Genomic DNA, 24,671 nt, shown 5'->3' with positions numbered 1-24,671 from the left:
ACAATCCTATTAAATGCCTGCTGGGAACACCCTAAGCTGCGGCTCTTGTCAGTGGGAATTAAGGGTTCTCAGCACATTGTAACAGGTACTCAGACCCTTGAGAAATTGGACCCTTAATTAGATATTCCCTCATGACATTGTGTGATTATTTAATGTTCTGACAAGATGCCTCAGCAATCTCACAGGCCCTGAATTAACTATCCTAGAAGAGCTCTTTGCCAACTGCAATTCTGTGAAAGCTTTGTCATGCTTGGCCATGGAAGCAAATTGCATTTCGTGGAGCATATGAAATGATTTACCCAATGAATTGGCTGAATTATATATGACATGAGCTATTGGCCTGGCTTGACATGTCCAGTTTTAAATAGCTGTTCTTTTTTTATCCCTTTCCTCTTCCCTTGTGTGTGCCCTGCCCTCCACTCTTCCATGCACACTTTTTACTGTCCCACTTGCTGGCAGAGCTCAGTAGCAGCAGCAGCAGTCCTTGTGGCGACATGGGATGATTCATCACACAATCTACATGAGGCAGATTAATATTGCCAGAGCAGTCCCTTATTATGAATTTCCTTTTCTGTGTCTGGCTCATCTGCACTATAATATTTGTTACTCACATGTAAATATCCATCCAGGAGCTGCTGAAGTTTTTTAATCTACATTGAAAAGTTTAAAAAAAAAAACCCGACAGAGTAAACATTTCTGCCTTGCAGCTGATGCCATATTATCAAACACATCAATAAAAGCTACAGTAAGCATAAAAAACAAAGCATAAACAGAGGAAGTGCTCAATAACATAGTATATCTCAGACAAATGTACAAAACAATGGTCATCTTTTCATCATTCCCTATGCATATCATCTTTAGGCACAATCACCTCAGGGAAAGGACATAGATTTAAATGTTTTCCATAGGATTTTAGCATTCTGGTTACTAAAGCCTGCTCAAGTGTGCAAAATTATGGTGATTAGAAATCAATACTCATCTCCCATCCACTTTGTAGAAAAGGAGGAGAAGTATTTGGACCACCTACCCTAAATCCTGCAACACCCAAATACCCACCTCAGGCCCAAGGACTGTAGTCAGGACATATCAGATACCAAAACTGAAACGTGTGTTGCCAGTAAAAAATAAGAAAAACAATGACTGTCAAGAGAGGCATTAAATTACACTCTGGAGGTTGTGTTTTTAGGAAAAGTTTTATTAAACTTTGAACTTCTCTGCCCCTGCTGACTTGCAACCCACTTTATGAGACCACTATGAAGATATAGCAGCACTTTTAGTTTCTTTGCTAGCAGCTGTTTTAAGAGGTGTATTCAAATTCACTTTTTTTGGTCACAATTTCTATTAAGTCTAAATCAAATAATTTGCAGAAATGCAGTCTCACCCAGCCTTCCTCCCAACCCAGATATGACTCCTGCTTTACCTGCTTACATTTAAGGAGTTTTTTCATCCTCATATTGCAAATATTTCCATCACAAACACTTTTCTTTTTTTAATGAGGCTTCAATGCAACCTTAAATTGTGTCTCACAAGCAAAATCAAATCCACTTCCACAATGAGGAATCAAACCTTCGATAAATCATTCTACCCATCAGTTTCCGTGATAACAAAACCAGGTCCTTGAGTGCTTTATGCATTCTGGCAAGCATCTGCTTTGCCAGGAGTGGATTAAATAACACTACCTCTATTATTCTAATAGTCTGGGAGATCGTATAAAATATTTATATTGTGATCTGCAGGCAAAATGCCTACTCTAAATTATGCTCCACAAGCTCAGCAAGATATTCTATTGATAGAAAAATACCTCAGTTTAAATAATTGGGCAATTTTAGTTATTCCTTATTCTATGAATCTCATGTAATTTTGCTGTTTCCCCCTTGAGAATGCTATCTATTTTAGGAAGTACAATTTTCCACGTTCAAGGGTTTCCTGTGTATTAGTACAAATATCTCACCCACATAACACTAAATCACAGGGCAAGCAAAGAGGTAACTAGAAAAAACACGAATGCTGTCAGTGCAGGTCAGTGTTCTGCCTGAGCTTCTTTATCGCACATCTATAGGCTACCAGACAGTTTTTACTACACAGCCAAGAAGAAATTTGCTTAAGGCTGAATTTTGCTTAAATCTGACTTCCAAATTTGCAAACAAAGAAGAATTTTAAAGTTATTTGCAAAAACTGTATTCACAAAGCCTCTTCTTTGTGGAACTACATTGCAGGAATAATGGTTGTAAATCCCAAATATCATCTCTCTTCAGAGCTGTGTTTTTTGCTTTAGTTAGGTTACTCCAATTCTCTATGTGGTTATGTAAGACCACTTTAGGATCACAAGCTCATTCTCAAAGAAGTCACTTGTTTCAGCTGGCTGAAGTTCTAACTTGAATTTTGAACACAAAAAGCACTTTATTTTCCCCACATTTCACGATTACATAGTGCAGGACAGTTAGCATTAGATTCTGCATTGAGCTAAAAGCAGTGTATGTGTGCTCGTGATGTTGTGTACAGCCCCAGGACAATATGGTGTAAGAAAGAAGGCCATGAGCCATTCCTACGCAGAGTATTCCCTGGGTAGGGGCATTTCCACTCAGTTTGGAGCCTGTAATGACAGCTCACTGAATCCGCATCTCTAACCCTCATGGTGCTTTGCTGAGTGTCAGCATCCTGGAGAGGAGTGCAGAGGGAAAGCAAAAGTGGCACACTCAGACTGTGCACTGTGCCTCCCCCTTCATTGGCAGAAGGCATCCAAAGCAATCCTACTGCAGGTCCATGCAGCCTTTCACATGCTATGGGCAGGCATGGTTTTTGAAGATTAGTATTGCCTCTAGCAGCTGAGGTCATCTGTAAAGGAGATGTCCAAGTTAATGGCATTTTTAGTGGCCTGGGGGAATCTTCTCCACAGGCTGTCACATGTGGTCTTGTCTGAAGTTAGATTCAATGACTGCTGTGGGCTGGTCTTGCCCAGCTCTGTTCCCACGGTGCAATTTCTCTGACTAAACCAGCCTTACAATGCTGCTGCTGATATGTAAGGTTCACCTCCTCCAGTGAACGCACGTGCCTTGACCTTCAGCTTTACTTCCATTGGTAAGGGCAGACATGGACAAGGGCAGCAGGAGGAAGGGAAGCTGGAAGGGTTTTCCTTGGCCCTCTTGCTCTTGTCAATTCTGCCTCAGGTCCAGTCACACCACTCAGCAAGGACAGAGACATGGCTGCAAAGCCCATCTTTACCAATGAGAAACAACGAATAAAGAATTGCCTGATTTTCTTAATGCCTTCTCACTGGGTGAGTCTGCTCCTTTATTTTTGTCCTAGAAGGCCATGTGTATTCTCTTTGCCATCTGTTAGAGGTGTGGCAGTTATCTTCTGTTAATTGGGCAGTTTTTCTTTATCTCTTCCACAAACCAATCCACCCCCCAGGGAGACATCTGCTGTTAATGGGCTATTGAATGTCACTGCATGACTGGTAAAAATTACAGCATGCCATTGTGAGATGCTCTGCCCAGAGGGAGGAGCCAAGCATTCCTAACTGGATATAATCTGAGATTTTGGAACACCAGAACAGCCTTTCCACTGGATTCCTAGAGGAACAGCTGCCTTTTCTACTGGATCTTCAGAGGGAGACACCTTTCTACTGGATCCCTGCTCCAACAGAACCACACTTGACACTGCAGGAGGACAGCCACCATCCAATTGGACTGCTACCAACACCCTGACCAACAGGGTGACAGGTTATGTTCTGATTCTGGCAGTGTTGTTTTGTATTACTGCATTGTTTATTTTATTTTTTTATTTTCTTCCCTAATAAAGTACTGTTATTCCTGCTCCCATATCTTTGCCTGAGAGTCCCCCCTTAATTTCAAATTTATAACAATTCAGAGGGAGGGGATTTACAGTTTCCAGTTCAGGGGAGGCTCCTCCCTTCATTAGCAGACACCTGTCTTTTCAAACCAAGACAATTTTGTAGGCACCTCTTACTGCAGCATCCTCCAGCACTTGCCCTCCTATCTGTACCAACATATGTGTGAGTAAATATTTGCATTTCCCCTCACTGGTCTGATTTCTTCCCACTTTCTCGACCTCATACTGCTCCTCGTAGTGACACTCATATTCCTACACTCCCACCAGTCCTTTTCTCCTTTTACTGTCTGCAGTAGAGTAAAGAAATAAAACTAGAAAAGAGATCAATGAGCATCCATAACCCAGTAAGAATTCATTCTGTGTATTAGGTTTTCAAATGATATTTCAATACAAATTTATCACCTCCCTTCCAGTGGCTAGTAAAGCACTCAGGCAAACAGCACCCTCTCTAGCCTAATGCTTTAATGATGCTTAAAATTCTTAAATAAAACAGAATCAGTTCTCAATCATTCCAAGTATAGAAAGCAGTTTTACACTACTTTTTTTTTTTTTTCCCAGCTACCATCAACCATAAATACATAGAAATTATCAAATTAATTTTGCTTATGACTCAGTAAATACACACAATAATACACTTCTCGGTACATAGTTTTTATTAAAGAAAACATAATGACAGTAGAATTATCCAAGTACTTGAAATAATTCATTTTAGACCTGTTACATGACTGGGACCCTAAAAGCCCTTCACTATCTTGGACACTTAACAAGGAACAAGAGAAAACCCTCCTGCCTGCTTAAGCAAGCACTTGCCCTACAGCAAAATGAGAAGAGCTTCTCACATTAATGAGGGAATGCTCCCCAGCAGTCCTGCAGAAGTAGCAAGATGTTTGATTTTCACTCCATTTTACTCTAGATATTACATCCTTCACTTGTACAGACACAACCTTAGCATCAGTCACACTGTTGACTCTTTCATGCTGTTTACTCCAGACAATAAGAATCTCAGGGTGTGGCTGGACTGCCCATAAGCCTGAAGCCTTTGTAAGAACTGCATTTAGCATAAAATCTCAGGTAGACTCCAGTAGTCTCATATTGTGTATGTGAAAAAACAGCTGACCTGAGAATGTGCAGTCCCAGAACAGGATTGCACTCAGATGTGAAGCTGAGCTGTACATTTTACATTCAAACAGCTTTTTTGACATTTGGATGCTTTGCAGACCAAGGGGTCAGATATGAATTCAAGTCAAGCCAGGCACTCAGTTACTTTACAGCCATGTCCCAAGACAGAAAGGATGGTTGAAATTTTGCATCTGCTCTTTTGAAGACCTGGTCAACAAATATAAAGGAGCGAATACACACCAACCATTTGAGTAAGGACAGGTGTGTCAGACTCAAAGAGGAAAGGTATTGTGCTTTGAATGTCTTTGCTCTTTGACCTTTGGTGACAAAATGTTGCCAGCAACTGGCAAAATAAGAACAAAGTTCCCCAATGATGAGTTCAATATAAAAACTTGTTCAGAGAGAGTTTTTTCAGGTTCTCACTGAATGTCGTGCTTGGCTTTATGGCTTGTCACTGCTGAGATGATTCTTAATCAGAGCTCCTTTAAAAACACAGTGAATAGATAATAATATCTGGAAAACTAGGACATTAAAACTTTGATTCACATTGCACATCTCTCTAGTCTTATCATGCATTATGCATAGCTGTACTATATTTTGAAGGAAACTGCTGTGACGTGTTTTCAGTGTGAGATATATGCATGACTACAGTCCACAGCATATCAAGAAAACAGGATTCTGATCTGTGGAAGACATTCACATAATTAGGCAAAACTGCAATACAGGAACATTTTGCCCCAAACCAGAAATATTTTGGGCTGATAATGAAACAGTTGGATTCCATATTAACACAAGCATATTTTGTGAGTGTGATAGTTTAGGTGCCTCAGCAGCCCAGTGTCAAGGAAAATTAGCTTCCCTAAAACTCCAGTTTGCCATGTGAAGTCTGTCACTGGAATTAATCAAACTCCTGTTAGTATGCAATAAAGATCCATAGCTGCCTCCTTTTATTGTATTAGTTTTGCTTTTTAAAGCAATGGTAATTATTGACAAATTGGTATTGACTCTGATCTCTTTAGCTGTTATGTAGATAAATTTTCATCCTTTTAATTTACTTGGCAGTGCTAATATCATATCCCCACTTTAATGATGTGCCTGAATTTAAAGATTCATAAATTCATTACTACAGTACATATCAAGGTTAAAAGAGGGAGAATTCCCTTATCAGTATGAAGGACCCGTACAGTTTACAGCAATGCTAGATGAAATTACCCTTTTGTCTTTCAATAAGCAGAAATCTCCTGCAGTGGCAAATGTTCATAATGGACTGTTTAATCTTGACAATCATCTGAAAAGCATCTAATTCAATTAAAGCTTTAGGCCAAAGCGATCTCTCTTTTAACAATTAAATATTTATGTTAACACACATATCACTTAATTGGTATAACATATCAAAGGATATTAAATGATTCTACAGTGTGCAAGGACTAAAAAAAAAAGGGTCTAGCACAGGTTTAAAAGCCTTTTCTCTATTAAACACTAAATAAAAAATTGCAACTGTGAGAAAGGGCACCAAAGATGCAATCATAAGCAAGAATTAAGAAAACTGAGAATTTAATGACCATTAGCTCTATGCTATGCTAACTGGTGGCAGTACAAGCTGTATGATGAGACACCAGAACTGCTGTGCTAACAGAAGTCATATTAGCTAATGCTGGAAATTGAGGGAAGGAACGGGAGCAGAGATTAGAGAGCTCTTAGACTCAACAGTAGGCCTGTGTATGCTTGGTCATTAATCATTGCTGAACACTCGATTCCAGAGCTGTGCCAAAGCTGCTATAAGCGGCACAATGCAATCTACGTCAACACAAACGGTAAAAGGAAACAATATTTAACAGGCTACATCATCTCAACAAAGATCAAAAGAATGTATCACATTTCATTCAATTATCTGGCAGAGCCACACAGAACTTAAATATGAGAAAGCCACACTAATTGGAAACATCATTTTCAGGCTTTTTTTATGCCTTCTTCCTAGAGAATTAGAACATATCTGTGAAGGGGAGGAGGTGAGAATTTGTCGGAATAGTTGCTAAAATTAACAAAAATGTGCAGTTACAGGACATCTCTTCAGTTAACAAGGATTACTGACACCATTCTATTTAGTGAGAAGTTGACTTCTACACTACCAAGTAGCTCAATGAGGAACATTCAAGCAATTTAATGGGTAAAAATAATAAATTAACCTATTACATGCTACTTTTTTTGGGTCTTACAGGGTCTTCTGTTAAAATATTTCTTTTTTAAAAATTTCTCTATCAAAGGCAAAATTTAAAAAAAAACCAAAACCTTTTGTAGCAGGTCCCTTCAAGGGATTAGCTGTGATGTAGATATGTGTGATTACCCATTTATACAGCCATTTGGAAGTGTAAAAGCTGTTCATCGATGTTGCAAATATTAGCAAATAAAGCCTGTTTAAGCTAAAGTGTCAACACTTAAAGCTGGCATGAACAGATGCTGCTACCAAATGTAGCCCTGGATGTCTCAGCTAACATTGCTGCCTTTGTGGGTGTAACCCAGGCTGGCTCCTTCCAGAAACACTTGTGGTAACACCAGAGAAAATACAGGCTAAGAAATAAAGCTGTTGGGTGGAAGGAGGGCAGGATCTCATCCTTCAGTGGCAGTAGAAGTTTAAAGTTCTTGATCTCACGTCCACCCTCTCCCCTAGAAGCAGAAAAGCAAGCAAACCCAAAAGCAGGGGAACTCTTCATTCTACATTCCAGAATTATTTGCCACAACCAACCAAGAGTGTACTCCCAATTATTTGCTAGTGAAAGAAGAAAATATGACACCTTGTCAGAAATCATAGCAACAAACATTTTAGAATTGAAGCCCTTCTTAGAGGAAAGCATGCCAAAGGATAAGTAACAAATATCTGGTAAATAAGGAGAACTATGTGAGAAGATAAGGCAATTTTAAAAATGGAGTTGTGCTGTGCAGAAACAAAAAATGGAGATACAAGGTGCAAATCTCCTAGGTGTAACATCCCAAAAATGAAACACAGTCATGTCATTACTAGTCATTACAAGTTCTTTTACCATATACTTCTCAGAAATACAGTCTGTGTACTCTACCAAGGGTTTATCTTCAAAATTATGTAAATATCTAGTATTAATTTCAAACTTCAGTGAGTTTGAAAAGCTTGCTCCTTATACACAGCCTGATCACTTCTACACTCACACGCACTTGTTCAGGAGCAGCTGTTTATGAATCTTTCCAATGCATTTCTTTGCACATTCCTTTGACTATTTGCAATTAACTTTCTCACTATGAATTACTATAAAACAGATTATATTGTATTCATCAGGATTCTAGGGTCACGTTCTACAGTTAAGAAAAACAGTTTTTTCCTCTGGCCACCTTTAGAAACAGAAGGAAGTATACACAAAAGATTTATTCAGGAAACTCCAATCTAAGATGGACTGAGCAGTGGATGGTTTCTTCAGAAGTTTAATGTGAAATGGCTGTACTTGGTCACAATGTATAGTTCGGTACTCTGTCTTTGATAAAAGGTAACAACAGATATTCATGGTGATAAAACAATTAAGAATCAGTCAAATATAGAAATTGTGTAACCCTTGTGTTTGGGACTTTCTGAGCCTGGACTGTTTTATTCTTATTCAGTCTTGATACATCACTTTAAAATATATTTTTAAAATAAGCATTGAAACCATACATACTTTCAGCAGCTAAAATAGTGTAGAAATTAGAGTATTTCTGTATGTTCTAAAAATTTTGCAACTTCTTTTCATGACTTCTGTTTCTTGTGTTATCAAAAACACTGAATACTTGGCTATCTTTAACAATGCAATTTCATATTCAATCACATCATATTTCAGTTTTCTTTTTTTGAAGGTAGGTGAAAAACTAGGCAATAAAATAATAGGTGATATTCAGTGTCAATAAATTCAAATTAATATGTACAGAAAAGAAAATGCCCTTTTTACTCTACAAATACTCTGCTAGGTTTGAACTAGCTATCACTGTTGATGAAACAGATCTCAAAATCAGCATGGACATTTTAGTGAAAACATCTAGTTAGTTTCAGTGTTGATCAAAAAAGCAAATAGATCAGTATTGACAACCTGCAAAGGAACAGAAAAAAACCCAGAAAACAGATTTTATCAACTAATAATAAAGAAACAATAAACTAAGAATAATATTAATAATAAAGATAATATAAAATGATATAAAATAATTTTGTAATAGTATTAATATTTATATTATTATTGTTGTTGTTATTGTTATTATTTGTTGTTGTTACTATGCTAATGTAAGCAAATAGCACGGCTCCATGCCTCCACTGATTCAGAGTTCTGCTCTACATTCTGTGAGATAAAACAGAGTAAGACACAACAAGGTATATATTATACACTACAACAAACAGGGATTTCAACAAGTTGTAAGACTGGGCCAACAGGAATTGAATCATATTTAACAAAGATCTTTATAGGATCCTGCATCTGTGATGGAATAATCCTGAATAGCAGTCCAAAGACTGAGCTGTGCATCCTTGCAGCAATGAAACCAACCTGGGGCCTTGACTGCAGCAGCCAAAGTAAACCCAGCAGGTGAAAGTTTGTCACTGCTTTGTTTGGTATTTGTTAGGTCACACTTGGAATATTGTGTCCAGTTCTGGACTCCCACCTCAAAAGAGACATTGAAGAACTGGAGATGGTTCAGTGAAGGGCCCCTTAGCTGATGCCTGTTGAAAGGTAAATGGAATTCAGCTTAATTAACTGGAAGGGAGGGGAGAGTCTAATCACACACTTTCAATATGTGATTATAATATTTAGAGAGGGAGATAGCTATGGAGAAAATAGAGATAATCTTTTCACAAGGACACAGCAAGAGGAAAAGAAGCAATGAGCATCACTTGCTTCAAAAGGCAATTTCATCAGACTACAGGAAGAAGTTCTTTGCTGTGAGAACAACCATACATTGGAACAGGTTGTCTAGAGAAGTTGTGGAATCTCCCTTAGTGGAAGTAATTCAAGACTTGTCTTGTTGGACCAATGGATAACTTCATCCAAACCCCTGCTGTCAGCTATAGGTGGGCTAAGATGACCTCAGAGGCTCCTTCCAATCTAGAATTTTCCCTGCTGCTAGATGGGAGGGCAGCAGGCGCAATGAAATTTCTGAAGCAGCTTCCACAGCAGGCAAGAAGTAGCAGACCAGCACTTTTTAACAATGAAAAGACAGAAGACAGAAAGAGGGGAGACTGAGGTTTACAGGATCATGAAAGACCCAGAGAAGATAAGTAGGGAACAGAAACTCAGCCTTTTCACAGTACAGGAAGGAGGGGATATAAAATGAAATTTTCAAAGGGAAGGCTTGAAAGACACCAAAGTACTTTTACCCACAAAACATAACTGACCTGTGAAACACACTGATTTATATTTTTTGAGTATCAAAAGAATAAAGGGAATCAAAAAGACATGCTAAAACTAGTCCATCAAGGCTGTTAATAGGAAAGCTGCAGAATCAAACACTGGACAGGATGTCACCAAATGCAGAAGTGACAGAACACAGAGATTATACGACAAGGTTCATGGGATGGACTCAGGCCTTTTCTGAAAAGGATTTTACATATTTGGAAAACAGAAGTAAATTGGAAAAAGGATTCTCATTTTACATTAAAAAAAATTAATTCTGATGTCTTCACTGCCATGTCTGAATCAAGACACGTTTTGGTGTTGTTGTTTTTGTTGTTTGTTTTTTTCTCTGTGTTTTTTTTTTTGCTTGTTTGTTTTTGGCTTTTTTTTCTCTTTCCTTTCTTTTAGTAGTATTTTTTAATAAGATTTCCACTAAAAAGCTTAATTCTTTTCCTGACGACAAAATTAAATCCCACAAAATAAATGAAATTTCTGAGCTCTTGGACAGCTGACTACATGACAACCACCATTTGCCCTATTTTTCCTTTTTTAACTGATGCTTGAAGCACTGAGATGGAAGAAGGATCATGCATATGATTACAGCAACAGTGGGAATTCTCCTGGCTTTACAAATGAGAACCATGGCTTACCACAGGGAAGCCACAGAATGCCTTAAGGCCCTGACAGTAGCAGCCTGTCTAAACCTGCTGTGCAGCAGGATTTTTTTCTTAAAATCCACAATTTACATCTTTTTGCTAGAAGGAAGCTTGCACATTTTCCTATTAAAAATAATAATAATAAAAAAAAAGTAGTAAAAGTGTAGATTTTGTCAGTAACCTTTGCTAAGTGTTTATTTCTTTCTTCTAACTGAAAGGCTCCAAGGGAAACCTGACTCATTTAAAAGTGAAAGATGAGCTTGCATGCATTTTGTTGGTAGCAAACAGATAAGAACACGATGCTGCAATGCTGCCCCATCAGAGCAGAGCTCTGGTTGGTTCATTTTCCCTGTCACACAAACTCACAGGTAGCTAAGGACAGCTAAGTTGCTCAGCCACAGCAAGAAGGGTGCAGGACAGGACAGCCATAACACATATCTCCATTGGGATCAAAGTAACAATGTCAACTGGTTTAATTTCAGCAATAGGTTCCTATTCTAAATGTTTTATGAACTAATGCGGGGCAGAAGTACTGATATCAAAATATCCTTAGGTTTTTACATATTGCTAACATTGAACGTCTAGATTTCCTGCCTTTTTTTTTTTTTCCTGTAGTGAAGTACCAAAATCAAATAGCAGTATTTTAGGATGATACACGACTTTCTTTAAGGCTGTGCATTACAATCATTCTGTCAAAATATTGATAAGAAATTCAAATCCAGATTTGAGTCATTACAGCACATGGCTCAACCACTTGCTTCCCAAAATAAATAGCAAAGAATTAAACTTCTTTCAGGTTTGCTTTTTGAAAGTCCTTAAAAAATCAGAGGTCAATCAACGTGCCTGTTCATATATAAAGGTCTCATTTATCAGATCCATTGTGAAGTATCATTTCATTCTCCTGTGATCAAGGGCTGATTCTTGAAAGGACTCAATTCTGTTAATACAAAATCTCTGTATATTCAATGAAAAAGAAACAGATTTTTTTTTTGCAGATGGTTTAAGCAATTGTCTAAAAGTGCTGAAATTTGCTTTTATTACAAACCACTTAATTTCCTATTGTAGTCATTTGCAAACTGTAATTTATCAATTTGTTTTCATTTGTGACAGTCAATTGTGAACTTCAGCAAAGATATTCTTTGGGTTGCCTTGGTTTCATCATAGAAGGGATACATTTCTGTTTTCTGGTATGTTTGAATAGGCCAAGGAACTGGAGCAAGAATATCCAGCAGATTATCCGGACTTTAAATACAAAGACAAAAAAAAAAAAGAGAGCCATCCAACCATCCAACTCCACACACTTGAATAACAATGTTAATCTGGTGAGATTTAATGTAGAAGTAGCAAATATTGGTGCATTGGACAATGGATTTTACAAGATTTTTTTAAAATCTAGGACAGAAAACCTTAGAATCAATAGAATAATTAATGTTAATTGAATGCATGCATTGCTTTAAGATGTTCTTCTCACTTGTAAAAAAATGAAATTATGAGTCAGTGATAGAATAAATAAATATACTATATCCTATATTCTACATAAATATAGGATAGATAAATATACTCTTTAGAAAAATGAAGAGAACAACTCATTTAATCTGAAATTAGGATCCATTTAAATTGATCACAAATTATTCTTTAAATAATTTTTTTCAGAATAAATAAACCAGATTAGCATTATTCTAATACAGTTTCAAATACCTTTGCCCCCATTTTGTTGTTATTTGGCATACAATTGACAAAATGGAAAAGGTTTGTTGATCTATTTCATTGAGATGATGAGCTATTATAAGCAGATAATCAATGAGTTTCAGATATGGTTGTTAGCTTCTTAAACACAAACAGAATATTAAACTTTGGAGAAGAACAGAACTGATGTTATTATACTGTGATCCTAAGTCAAGTTTTTTTTCCAGTCACTATGAATATAAAAAACACAAAATAAAATTACTGAGTGCTCTACAGCTGCTGCACTTAAAATACTCCAAGGTGCATTTTTTTTGTCAAATGGCTTTTAAAATCCATCTACGTTGCAGTAATGGAAGCACACAGCAATTAATCACAAGCTAATTTTTTAAATGGAAGGCCTAGAGGATAAAATACCGACTTTTCCACTAACATCAACCCTGTGTACATATTGGCAAACACCATCCATAAAATTAAAAAACTACAAAATGCTACATTCTCTCATCATTTTTTCTCAAGCTGGCAATCTGTGCCTAACACAAGGACTTATGAGTCAGCAGTTCATTTGCATGTTACCCCAGAAGACAAAAAAAATTGTTATTTTTGTTTGGGTTTAGAGTTGTTTGTAAGGAGACTAAAAAGGGAAAATTATAATCAGGCTTGATTACTCTAAAACAACGGGTTCATTCAGATCATACACAATCAGTTTATCAGACCTGAAATGCTAGCATATGAAAATGCATGCATGGTTAATGTGCAGTATTTCTAGCTATTTTACTTTCACATTTCAACTAGGACACCATATTGTGAATGTTGAAAGGTTTCTGCATTCAAAACTGCATTATCAAAGTGATAAAATTCTGATCAGTGCAAGTTAAATGCCTTAGTACATAGATTAGTTTGGTTCCTTTATCCACAACTCCAGGAGCTAATCTCTTTTCAGGACAGATCCTACCTGCATGCATACAGAAATCTACAGCATCTAAAATTCTACCTCATCCTGGCCTGTTTACAACTCAGTATTCTGACATTTCTTATGGGATTTCATGTTTTCAAACATGATAAGGTCAATCCCCTCACTCCATCCATAAATCAGAGGAACATATGAAGTAAAGAATCTGAGTGGGAGCACTCTTACTTCTCTGACTCCTGAGCTGGTTCTTTGCAGTTTCTAGCACAATTCAATCCAGTCTTGCTGCACAGCAAGAAATGACCGTATGAAATAATGTGGTGGCACACTGTCTGGGAGTGCACCATTTGGAAGAGAAAATAGTACAGTTCCCCAGATCTCCCAGTTTTTTGTTGTTTGGCTGTGCTTTTTCTTCAGCACTTGCCTTCTCTGGCAACCTGAGGCTGGAGCAAGACAACAGGCTAACTTGGCCACGGCTATCAGAAATCATACCTGGACTCAGACCGCTGTCTGATATATAAGTAAATTGTTCTAATCAGATTTTCCTGCCTGACAGTCCTCGCTTTGTTTTGAGATCACAAAATTTTGCTCTATTCCAGTTACAAATACCTTTTTGGTTACCAATACTTACAGCAGATCACTCAATGCTCTGGAGTGTAAACTCTTGCTTTTTCTCGCCTCAAATCATATCATGCCATGCTCTCTTAGCCAACAAATTTGCTTCAAATTCAGTTCTACCCTTCTTCCATGGGCTGAGCTTACTTCCTCCTCCTACAACAGAGGGAAACACCAGGGAATTGTTAATTTCCTTCCTTTTTGTATTAAGGGACAGAAAGGAGAGCAGGATACAAGCTAGCCTTTGGTCCCAGGATGTGGGATATCACAGCAGGGCAGTGTTAGGTTAAATGCAGCTTCTCGTTCATTCTCTCTAAATACATTTTGCTGCACAAGGGGAGAAGAACACCTACAATGTGATTTAGATAAATTATTCTAAATACTGCACTGTAACTCAGTTTTGCAGTCATTCTGAGCCCTTCTTCCAAGACAAGAGGTGATCCTCTGAAGCGTTTGGGATTTACATGCTAAAGTCAGTGACCTCCTGCTTGTCAGCAAAGAGACCACGTCCCACTTCTTCACTTTCAGATTCTTTTCACAAGCTGGCAAACAAGCTCTCTTCTATGTCTGTTGATAATATGCCAGCAATATCTAAAATTATTTTAATTCTAGGTTAGGGAGCCGCTGCACTTGCGTTTTAGGAAGAAAAATATATTTCAATGCAACCCAACCTGCAGAAAATGGTTTGCTTGGTTAATTTTAATAAAAACATCATTTATCTTGTCCCAAGCACCTCACACTCTACTAAGATGTTCTCTTCTATATTAATGAGGAAGAGGAAAAGAGGGATTTTTCTTCCTTTGAAGTAGATTTACTTTTCCACAGAGAAACAAGCAACATATCAAACAAACATACCTGCTTCTAAAAAGGTTACTGACTGCATCACCTTTCTTTGTCATATAATTAGTGAAAGCAAGAGAAAGTGTGACAGATAAAGAGTAAGCCCTGAGAGAGAAATTTATCTTTCAAAAAACAAAAAATGGACTATATGAAGCTACAAGCAATGGTGGACCATGAAAGTTGAGTGCAAAAAACTGACTGCCCAGCAGACATGAAGCAAAAGTGTGAACTATGATAAAGGTGGAATTGTCCACTTTTCAACATTATGTGGCCACTGATTAAACCATTTCTGTTGCTTCCCATTAAAGTTGATGATATGGATCAAATAAGAAGGAGAAGTTGAGTTAGGTCATAAATATTACATTCCAAAACAGAAAAAACTAACAACATTTATTACCTCTATTTCAAAAGTCAATAACCATAATTTCACCTATGACAATGTTCAGGATTATGCTTCTAAGATTTGATATAAATGTCCTGAAACTGCCTCAAACTGCAAGTGAATTTTTACAGAGATAAAACCTCACTGAGATTTCAGGATGGAAGTATGGCAAGAAAAGGTGTCAGAATTGAACCCCTCACAGTCATATTTAATGGGATATGGTGAAATCAGTGTTTCTATCAATAACTTCAACCAGCTTATAAAAAAGACAAAATGAATAATACTTATTCATTTTCCAATGGCAGTAACACAGAAAAAAGTTTTGCTTGAGTAACTAATATCCCTGATTTTGCCTTCAATATACTACTAGAGCTTTAAGGCTTCCTATTTAACAGGATGTGGGGGTTTTTTAGTAGTGACATAAAAAACATTGGAATTTTGTGCCATTTAAAAATCTAATTTCAATTTGGATTTTATTTCCTGCTAGTAAATCCAAAATAACACTTTTATGTTGTTTGACAAAACTATAAAACTGCCCATATATATATCAACTGCTCCTCATTAAGAGGTGCTCTCACATCAGCATTCCTCTCTCCCCACAAAACAGATGTAATGTCATTTTACAATATATAATTCTAAGTTAGCAACATCAGTAAGGCTGAATTACAAAAACCAAGCAGTTGTTGACAGACAACATAAACAATTTGTCTAAACTGTTTTCCCACAGATGCACTTCTAATTCCTTTCTCCAAAACCCCTCAAACTTAATCTGTGATTTATTCTCCAGACTATGGCTTTGAAAACAATGTATTATTCCATTCTGGGAACAGGAGGAGGTGAAGCATTTTTTATGGAGTTTCATTTAAATTTAACATTTTAGGGAATTTAGGTCTCAGTGCTGCTTCCACTGAAGTCATTCAACACTGATACTAGTAGGAAAAAAAACCCGACAGGATTGAGATGGGACAGGTTTAGTTTTCCAGAATTATATCCTTTAGTCCTGATGAATACAGGTAGAAAGTGATCAGCTCATCTGAACACTTCCATTGCACAGCAACATACAGGGATATTTACATACTAAACCCAGAGATGGTCGTGAACAGAAAAAGATTAAGTATTTATTTATATAAATATTTCTGTGCACTCCTTCTTCCACCAGATTTGTTTTAGGGACAGAATGACAAAATGCTTGGTGTTATACTCTGTTTTAGAAATTTAATTCCAATTGAATATATTGGAATTACTGTGAAACTGATATTACAGTTTCCAAAGCATTCTGGAGAGGAGTAAGTGCCATGAAGGCTTTGCCTTGGACTGTTACTGCCAGCCAGTTGTGTTGGAAAAAGAATTACTAGAGAGGCAGAATTGCATGTAGGAACTCCACCAAGACCTCATCTGAGCACAAACTGACATTTTTACCCAAAAGTAGTTGCCCACTCAACATCAAGTTTAAAATAAAGATTCCTCTTCTGGCTTTTCCAGGCCTTGGATGATTTTCATATCCAGTAGAAAAGCAGTCAAAAGTCACTGCACAATCTGATAGTGTTTGGTATCTGTCTCCCCAGGCCCTTTTCTTAAATTAATTCTCATCTGTATATGCATTAAAAGAGATTTTTTAATATTGTCCCCAGATTCATGATAACTATGCAAATATGCAACATTATTGCAATGCTTTTGTTTTGGCTTCTGATTGCAATCAATTGTTTATCTTTTTCATTGTCTGTTGAAGCAGCATGTACTTGACCTAACAAATGTTTCTATCCAGTAACAGGCAACAATCCACTACAGGCAGATTCAATTTTGGCTGTCAGAAGCAATACTGCACCAAATTAAAGCACTCCCCATGCAATTTTTAAGCATGATAAAAAACGCTATTCACTGGGTTTTTTCTTCTCACATGTAGATAATTTTTAAGTTCCAAACTTAGCAGGGGTGCAGATTGTGACCAGGGATGTGCATACATTAATTTGGAAACAGTTGTAGATCTCAGCTCCAGAAAACAGAAGAAAAAAATCTGGCCTTCATCCTCAATAAAACAGGAAGGCTCTTTCAGTATTTCCAGAAGGGAGCAGTGACTGGCCCCATAAGCACCTCCATCTAGGTAACACAAAGACAGGTTTTCATATCCTTGTGCCAGGCTTCTTCTTTGGCCCATAAGTCAAATTTGATCTGTGGGAAAATGGCCCCTGTTACAATCACTGCTTATACAAAGATGAACTTGTAAGAACCTATGGAGATACTCATCACAAAATCACAGAATAGTTTGGGTTTGAAGAAACCTTAAAGATCATCTTGTTCTAACCCCACTGTCAAGGGAAGGGACATCTTCTGCTAGACCAGGTTATTTAAAATCCCATCTGACCTGGCCTTGAACACACAAACATTTGAAGGATTGGTCCCTGGCCTAAATAGAGCATATATTCTTTCCCATCTGCCTGTCCCTCAGAAACAGTCCTGCACTCTGCATTTTTCTTCTCACAAATCAGCCTGCCTGTTTCAGCTCTGTTCTCCAATTGCTTTGCTACTTAAGTGATGCCACTGTAAACTCTAGCACGAACACCAGGAGTGTTGCTTACTCCCTCTGTCTGCTCCTATTTATGTCACCTCTGAATTGGACCAGTTGTATCTTTTAAGATCTAAATGCTATTTTGGGAACATCCCCTACTTTGCTGAATTCAAGAAGCCAACTGTAAAGTATCCACTGTAGAGAATGCTTCATTCACCTTTCAAGCAGAATTTTCCCACCACGCCTTCATTAACACATTTTGCAGTTCCCTACAATACATGATTTCTGACAGAATCAGTTCTTACCTTTAAAGGCAACTAAGTGAAGAAAGGTCTAAGAGGCAGAGAAAAAAAGCAGTTTTACTATATCATCCATGATGATTACAGTGTGTAATAAAATATTGAGGATTTCTGCAGGTGTCTGACCTAACCACCATGGGAAAGGTATGGACAAATCCTGCCAATCTAGTCCAGCTTCACATAGTTCTCTTCTGTATGACTCTGAGTCTATAGTGTTGCAGAACTACAGGAGTAATTAATGAATGATCTACTGTAAGACTTAGTGCACCATTCCTTTTTCTTCTGCTGTTATTACCTCCTATGCTGAGTAGCACAGGGAATATTTTATTTCTGGAGCATTATTTTTAATGAGTGTCATGTTTGTGGCTTAACAGCATGTTTTGGCTAGTTGATTCAAGAGGAAAAGAAAATCAGTTTATTGTGCTTCATTACTCTTCAACCATGGCACGCCACATCTGTGATTTTTTTTCCCCTAACTCCCAAGGTCTACTCCTCAACTGATAATTGATTATCATTATTATAATTGATTGCTCCATTTTGTTTTCATTTAGACAGCTATTGTGTTTATGTTTGTATAAGTTTGTCTGTACGCAGGTCTGCATCTGTGTATGCATTTATATATAACAATAAATACTGTTCTTAAAACTTATGTTGTTAGCCTAGGTTATCAACATGCTTTTTTAATACGGCAATATTTCATAAGTTTAAAGTAATGACAATTCTTAAAATAGAAGTCACAGTGGAGGCATTTTTCTAGCTCTGTCAGTCTTGTCACTTGTGTAAAGGGGCAATATCATGTTTAGTATGTCACTTGGAGGAAGGAGTTATTATTCATTAGTAAGTATTTGATAAAAAAGTCAGAATTTTTAAAAAATAATAATTGTACGTATTTTAAGTCTCCTGAAGCCAAAAATATATTCATTAGAATACCATGAAGGTATTCCATGTGAACAATTACATGTAGTGAGCATTTCATATGGCCAAACCCAAGGAGAAATAGTTGACGCTGCTGTCAACAAAGGTTTTTGGGGCTACTGTTTATCCAGTGGAGGAACTTTCTTTCACCAGATAATTTTTACTAATTTATGATTACCACAACCATAGCAATTATGGAACCTAGTCACTGGCTTTACTTCTCCTGAAGGGACAGAATGACAATTGGGTTCATTGCACATGGTTTGAGTGCTTTGATGTGCAGAGGTAAAGCTTATATTCTTTGTTAACCAATTCCTGAAAAAAATGGCATCCAGCCTTTAATGGTCAGAACTGGCATAAAATGCAGCTATTTCTTTCACAAAACGGTGAGACAGCACATATCAGGTTCTTTGATGCTGTGGCTCCCTGAGGTCACCTACCCAATCATTAAAAACCTTTTTTGGATACTTTAGATTCCCCTTGAAGATCTCTTGTGGAAGCTGTAGTGAAATCTGATCTTGGCTAGTTAGTAGATGGATCATAGCCCAAGGTCACGTTTAATGTTTGAAGGCCAAGATACAGATGGATAATAAGACATAACATGTAATGAGATGGACCCAGTAGGGCAATTAGGAGTTGACTGTAGAGCACATACCTCCTCCAGGTTCCCAGGAGTGCTTCTATAGAGGCTTGAAAAGCAGCAGAGACAGAGAAATGGATGCACAAAAAAAATGAAAATAATCACGTGGAAGGTTTTCAAAGACCTAGAGGAAACTCAGGAGCCTATTCATTGGATACATCATCTCATTGAAAATCAGAGAGGTCTAATTCATCCTTCTGTCTTTGAAAACCTCCCACAGTAAGCCAAAAAACCCCCAACCTGAAAGTCCAGAAGACATACTACTTGAATGAAAAAAATTCTCCTTACAAGAAAGAAAATAATTCTCTGGAGTTTCTCAGTACATAATTTTCTATGGGAAATATCTTTGATTCACAACAATGAGAATAATGTCTAGCCTTCTGGTCTTGTGGAAAAAAACCTGGCCTATGACCAAGACCTGAAAACTGCGAGGATAAATGCCTGTAGTCATACTAGCTAGAGAACAGACTGCTACAGCTGGGCCACTTCAAAAGGCAGGTTTTAAGTGGCATCTAAAGATTTATGGAAAAGCACTGCATTATTCTGGTTTAGCAAAGAACCTGCCTTTCAAAGATTTTAGTGTTTCTCTTCTGGTGCATAACTAAACTGCTCCCTTCAAGAAGTGATATACTGACTTTAGACAGAAATACAATCTTAGAAAATAATGATTTATAAGAAATGCCATGTATCAAGCTTATATTGACAGCATCAATAGCCAAGTCACATTGGTAAAGAAGTCTGCTATAGAGCAGTTCAACACAGAATTGCTACTGCCACATAAATTTCTTAGTCTGACACAGCAGCTAAACCAGCAAAGACTTTGGTCTGAAAGACACCATGAAGAGCAATGATAAAATGAATGTTCTGCATGAGTAACTCTACCCTCAAAATCCTGGGAATTGTGAAATTTCAAAGGCAGTTTTCATTATATTATCTTCCCCTTCCATCTCAAAAGAGTCATTTATTTGAGAAGCACAGTAGTATACAGGTAAGATTTTCTGAACAAAAGCATCCCATTTCAGAAAATTTGACTTTGAAAGAAGATGAACTGGATCAAGACTTTTGCTTAGGCTTTAAGTGTCTGTAATTGTTAGCAGGAGATCAGCTCCGAAGTTCATTAATGAATTTTACAGAAGCCAAAGAAAGGAAGAAAAAAAAAAAAAAGAAGATGGGAAAAGTATGCTTATGAGGTACTCCTCTGCTTTCTGGAATAAATTTGTTAATTTAAAAATATAGATGATGCATTAGATGCTAGAATAATGTATAATAAGTGGAAGAGATTCTGCACATATATTTATCCACAGTATCCTTTCAGTTAAGTAAATACTAATACAAACACCATAAACATATGTTACAGATGGAAATATATAGAGAAGCCCTTTGAGAATCTTTTTTATCAGAGAGATTCAACAAGGTGCAGGAACTCAACATCATCTTTTCTTTGACATGTGACAGAAAAAAAACCCTGGCCATTTACTAAAGGGAACTGAAAATTTTGATAGTCCAGAATTTGATACCTCCAAAAGATTCTCCTGAAAACTATGCTAAGGCACATAGAAAGTAAGGTGATTTATGACAGCCTGCACGGTTTTCTAAGGGCAAGTCAAGTCTGACAAAGTTGGTGACCTTCCCTGATGGGAATAAAGTATTGGTGGATGAGGGAAGAGTTACTGACATCATCTAACAGGAATTGTGCAAAGAATATCACTATTCCACATGACATCCTGTTCTAAACTGGAAAGACAGGGATTTGACAGACAGGCTATTCACTGATAAAGAATTGGCTTACAACCAACAGCAAACTCAAAGACTTGCTCTTTGTTGCCATCTCATTGCAGGAGTTCCATACTGTTTTCTCCTATCAGAAAAGTTTCACATCTTCTTGATGTTTTCTCATGAACAGCTCCTCAGAGCACTGACTCTTTCTTCTTCACAAAGCAGCCAACTAACTCCAGGTCCCTTCTCACCCAGCCACCCACTCTTTTATAGCATCTTCTTCTCATTGGTCACAGCCGTGGCCTGGTAAAGTCAGGCCTGCTCCTAATCTTTGATCATTGGTCCAGCTGCAACTCCTTAGGGGTAAGATTAATTTCTACACTATCTGTATTTTCTTATATTCTGTCCCCTTACATCTGTTAATATCTCCATGTCCAAGTGGAATCCACTGATGAGTGCTATCCTCAGGGATAGGCATCACGACCATCTTTGTTCAACATCTTTTGATGAACAACTTGAATGCTGGCAGCAGGGACAGTGGTATTGAGGGCATCCTCAGCAAGTCTGCCAGTGTCACCACCCAGCTGATACACTGATGGGAAGGGGTGGTAGCCAGATGGGCCTGGACAGGCTTGGGAGGCGATGCCGATGCCTTACAAACCTCATGAAGTTCAAAGGGGCCAAGTGCAAAAAGTCTCATTAGCATATCACATGATTCTGGGAGAAAGGGAGAGAGGTGTTTGCACTGTGAGCAATGCTTCAAAGATAAGACAATAGAAGTTCCTAGCTCTGTGTGAATTGTGAAAGACTTCGTTAGCTGGCATAAGCTTGAGTCACAAGAGCTTTTCCTAGCTAAACCCTGGGGGCTTTGTGAAGCTTAAATTGCTCCTTACTTTTGAATGGAGCAAGTGAATCCACTTTGCGCCACTTGACACTTCAGTAGCTAGAGATAAGCTTTCACAACTCTCTGAGATTTTAAACAATTATTTAGGTGTTCTTCTTGCTTTCTACCCAAAGTGACTGTAGACAGTGGTATATCATTGTTGAGGGCCAAAGACTGTACAAGGATAGACAAGAATATAGGAGATAGATTAGGTGTACTTTACTATAAGAGAAAGGATGGTCCTTTCCCTCTCATTTGCATTCCAGGGCAAAAAAATATATTAACTTGCTAATGGTAAATTGGACATCTCTCCTCTGTGCAATTTAACATGGTTATTTTATAAAATAAAGAAGATGTTTCCTCACTCTGAAGAAAAAACATCCTTAAGTTGACAGTCCCATGTGGATCAAATAAAGTGTTTTTCTAAGTAATGAACTTCTCAGGTGATAAACACTGCACAATGAAGTCGGTAACAGATGCTATGTAACAGAACAAAGGTACAAATCACTTAGCCATACAAAGAGACAAAAAAGAGGAAGTGAATATTGATCAAGCATTCTTAGCACTGCTCTTAAACAAAGCAAAATTGATTTGGCTCCATTTTACAATGGTCTGACAGGAAAGAAGCTACTGAATTTGAGTTGTCATCTACCCTAGAGGAACACAACAAAAGTCATCCTGGCTCATAAGCGCTGTTCTTGAACTATTCATTTTGGGCATTTGCCTTTCCAGACATCCAGTTCTACTCAATAGAAATGCACACTGTACTTTCATACTCTCCTCAACCCAATCCCACTGGATTAGTGCATCTGTGGATGGACATTTCTCTGTTTTGGCTCATGTTTCTGAATGAAATGTAATCTGCTTGTGTTCTCCCAAATAGACTCAATGCCCAAAGAGAACAGTTACCAATGGTTACCCTGGCAGGATTTGAGAGAGGTCTTTTGCCACCTTACCTTATCATAACATTTCACCACAAGGTCCAAAGGATATAAAAAGCCTTCCTGACGAATCTGGAGGGGTGTGAGCTGCTAGTGAACAACCACAAAGCTCTGGACCTTTTTTTCAGATGTGTTCTGTTAATATCAGAGTATTCCTTTCAAAGTGGGGCACAATGCTTGGCACAGATCTATACTCCAATTATTCAGGAAGATTAAAGAATATATTTAAGGAACTTAGAGTTATATACAAATAAATATTGGGTCTTCACAGTTTTCATCTTGGCCCAAAGGCTAGCTAACTTACAATCACTGAGCAGCATCTACAGTCAGTGACACTATTTAGAAGCTAACATTTTTCAGCCAAAGTTTTTCAAATGCAGCCCTTGGGGTTTAGCTATTGTATAGACATCCCTCACCTCAGAGGCTTACTCCTAGAAGGAAGAACTGGTTCCATTTTCTTCAGTAAAATTCTAACTTCATTCAATACAGGCTATTCAGATCTGACCATAAAACAGATGTTCACAGATGTGCAGTGGACACAAAAATAGTACATTACCCAAAACGGGGGCCTTTATAATGCTTTATCTCCTAAAGTAAGCAATTTGGTGTGAGTGTAATGCTGCTTACATACACACAAATGGGAAAAAATTAAAAGCTAAGTCCTGTTTCTCTGAATGCTGCAGAAAGACATGAAGAAAAACAAAGAGTTGTCTTTGGTTTGATTAGGTTTTCTGTTACAGCAAGCTCTGTGTCCAAGAAGTCTTCCCTCTTCTTGTTTCTGAGAGTCAGCCACAGATTCTCAGACCATTTTTTTCCATAAACTGCAACTGGCATTTCTGCTACCAAGCATGGGCTGCAGTCTGGGTAGTTTCTGTCTAACTACCCATTCATTCTGCCCAGAATGTCAGGTCAAGGCTTCCACGAGCATTGTTTAGCTGCATGAGGGGCTGTTTATTCTTGCTTCCACTGAGAAATATTGCTTTGTACATCCACACGCTAGTGCATAGGTGCACAATTGCACTGGAATATCCTAGAATGCCTGCCTAATGGCTGGCAATGAATTCCCTCTGAGTTTAATCTCTATCTGTCTACATCTTCTTGAATCACCCAAAAGCTCGGTTTTTCATGTCACACACAACACATCTGGTCCCCTGCAAAATTCTATGTATGTTTTTGTTACCAATTTCCACTTTGACATGTTCATATATGAACACAAAGAATAAAATAAAATTATTGCACAAGCTATTTTAAATTAAATTTCATTTTCTTATTTGCTGCAAGAACAATATAGCCTATATATCTATCATAGAAAAATATTTGTGGATACTGTTAATGAAGT

The 24,671-nt window shown here is 37.6% G+C and overlaps 1 protein-coding gene across 19 annotated transcripts in view; it reads right to left on the bottom strand.

Moving 5' to 3' along the window:
- LOC134422090 (poly(rC)-binding protein 3-like) overlaps positions 1-24,671 on the bottom strand; it is a 495,993-nt gene that overhangs the window by 396,496 nt on the left and 74,826 nt on the right. The window contains exon 2 of one of the 19 annotated variants that reach the window (XM_063163900.1): positions 14,227-14,366. The exons of the other annotated variants lie outside the window; for them this stretch is intronic. The gene's annotated coding sequence lies outside the window, so the exon portion shown is untranslated. The remainder of the gene's footprint in view (positions 1-14,226; positions 14,367-24,671) is intronic. 19 annotated transcript variants of the gene reach the window in all.

Source organism: Melospiza melodia, chromosome 1 (genome assembly GCF_035770615.1).
Source record: "Melospiza melodia melodia isolate bMelMel2 chromosome 1, bMelMel2.pri, whole genome shotgun sequence".
In the NCBI taxonomy this organism is placed as follows: Eukaryota; Metazoa; Chordata; class Aves; order Passeriformes; family Passerellidae; genus Melospiza; species Melospiza melodia.
The sequence above is the reverse complement of the archived record's forward strand: the minus strand, read 5'-3'. Positions and strand labels throughout refer to the sequence as shown.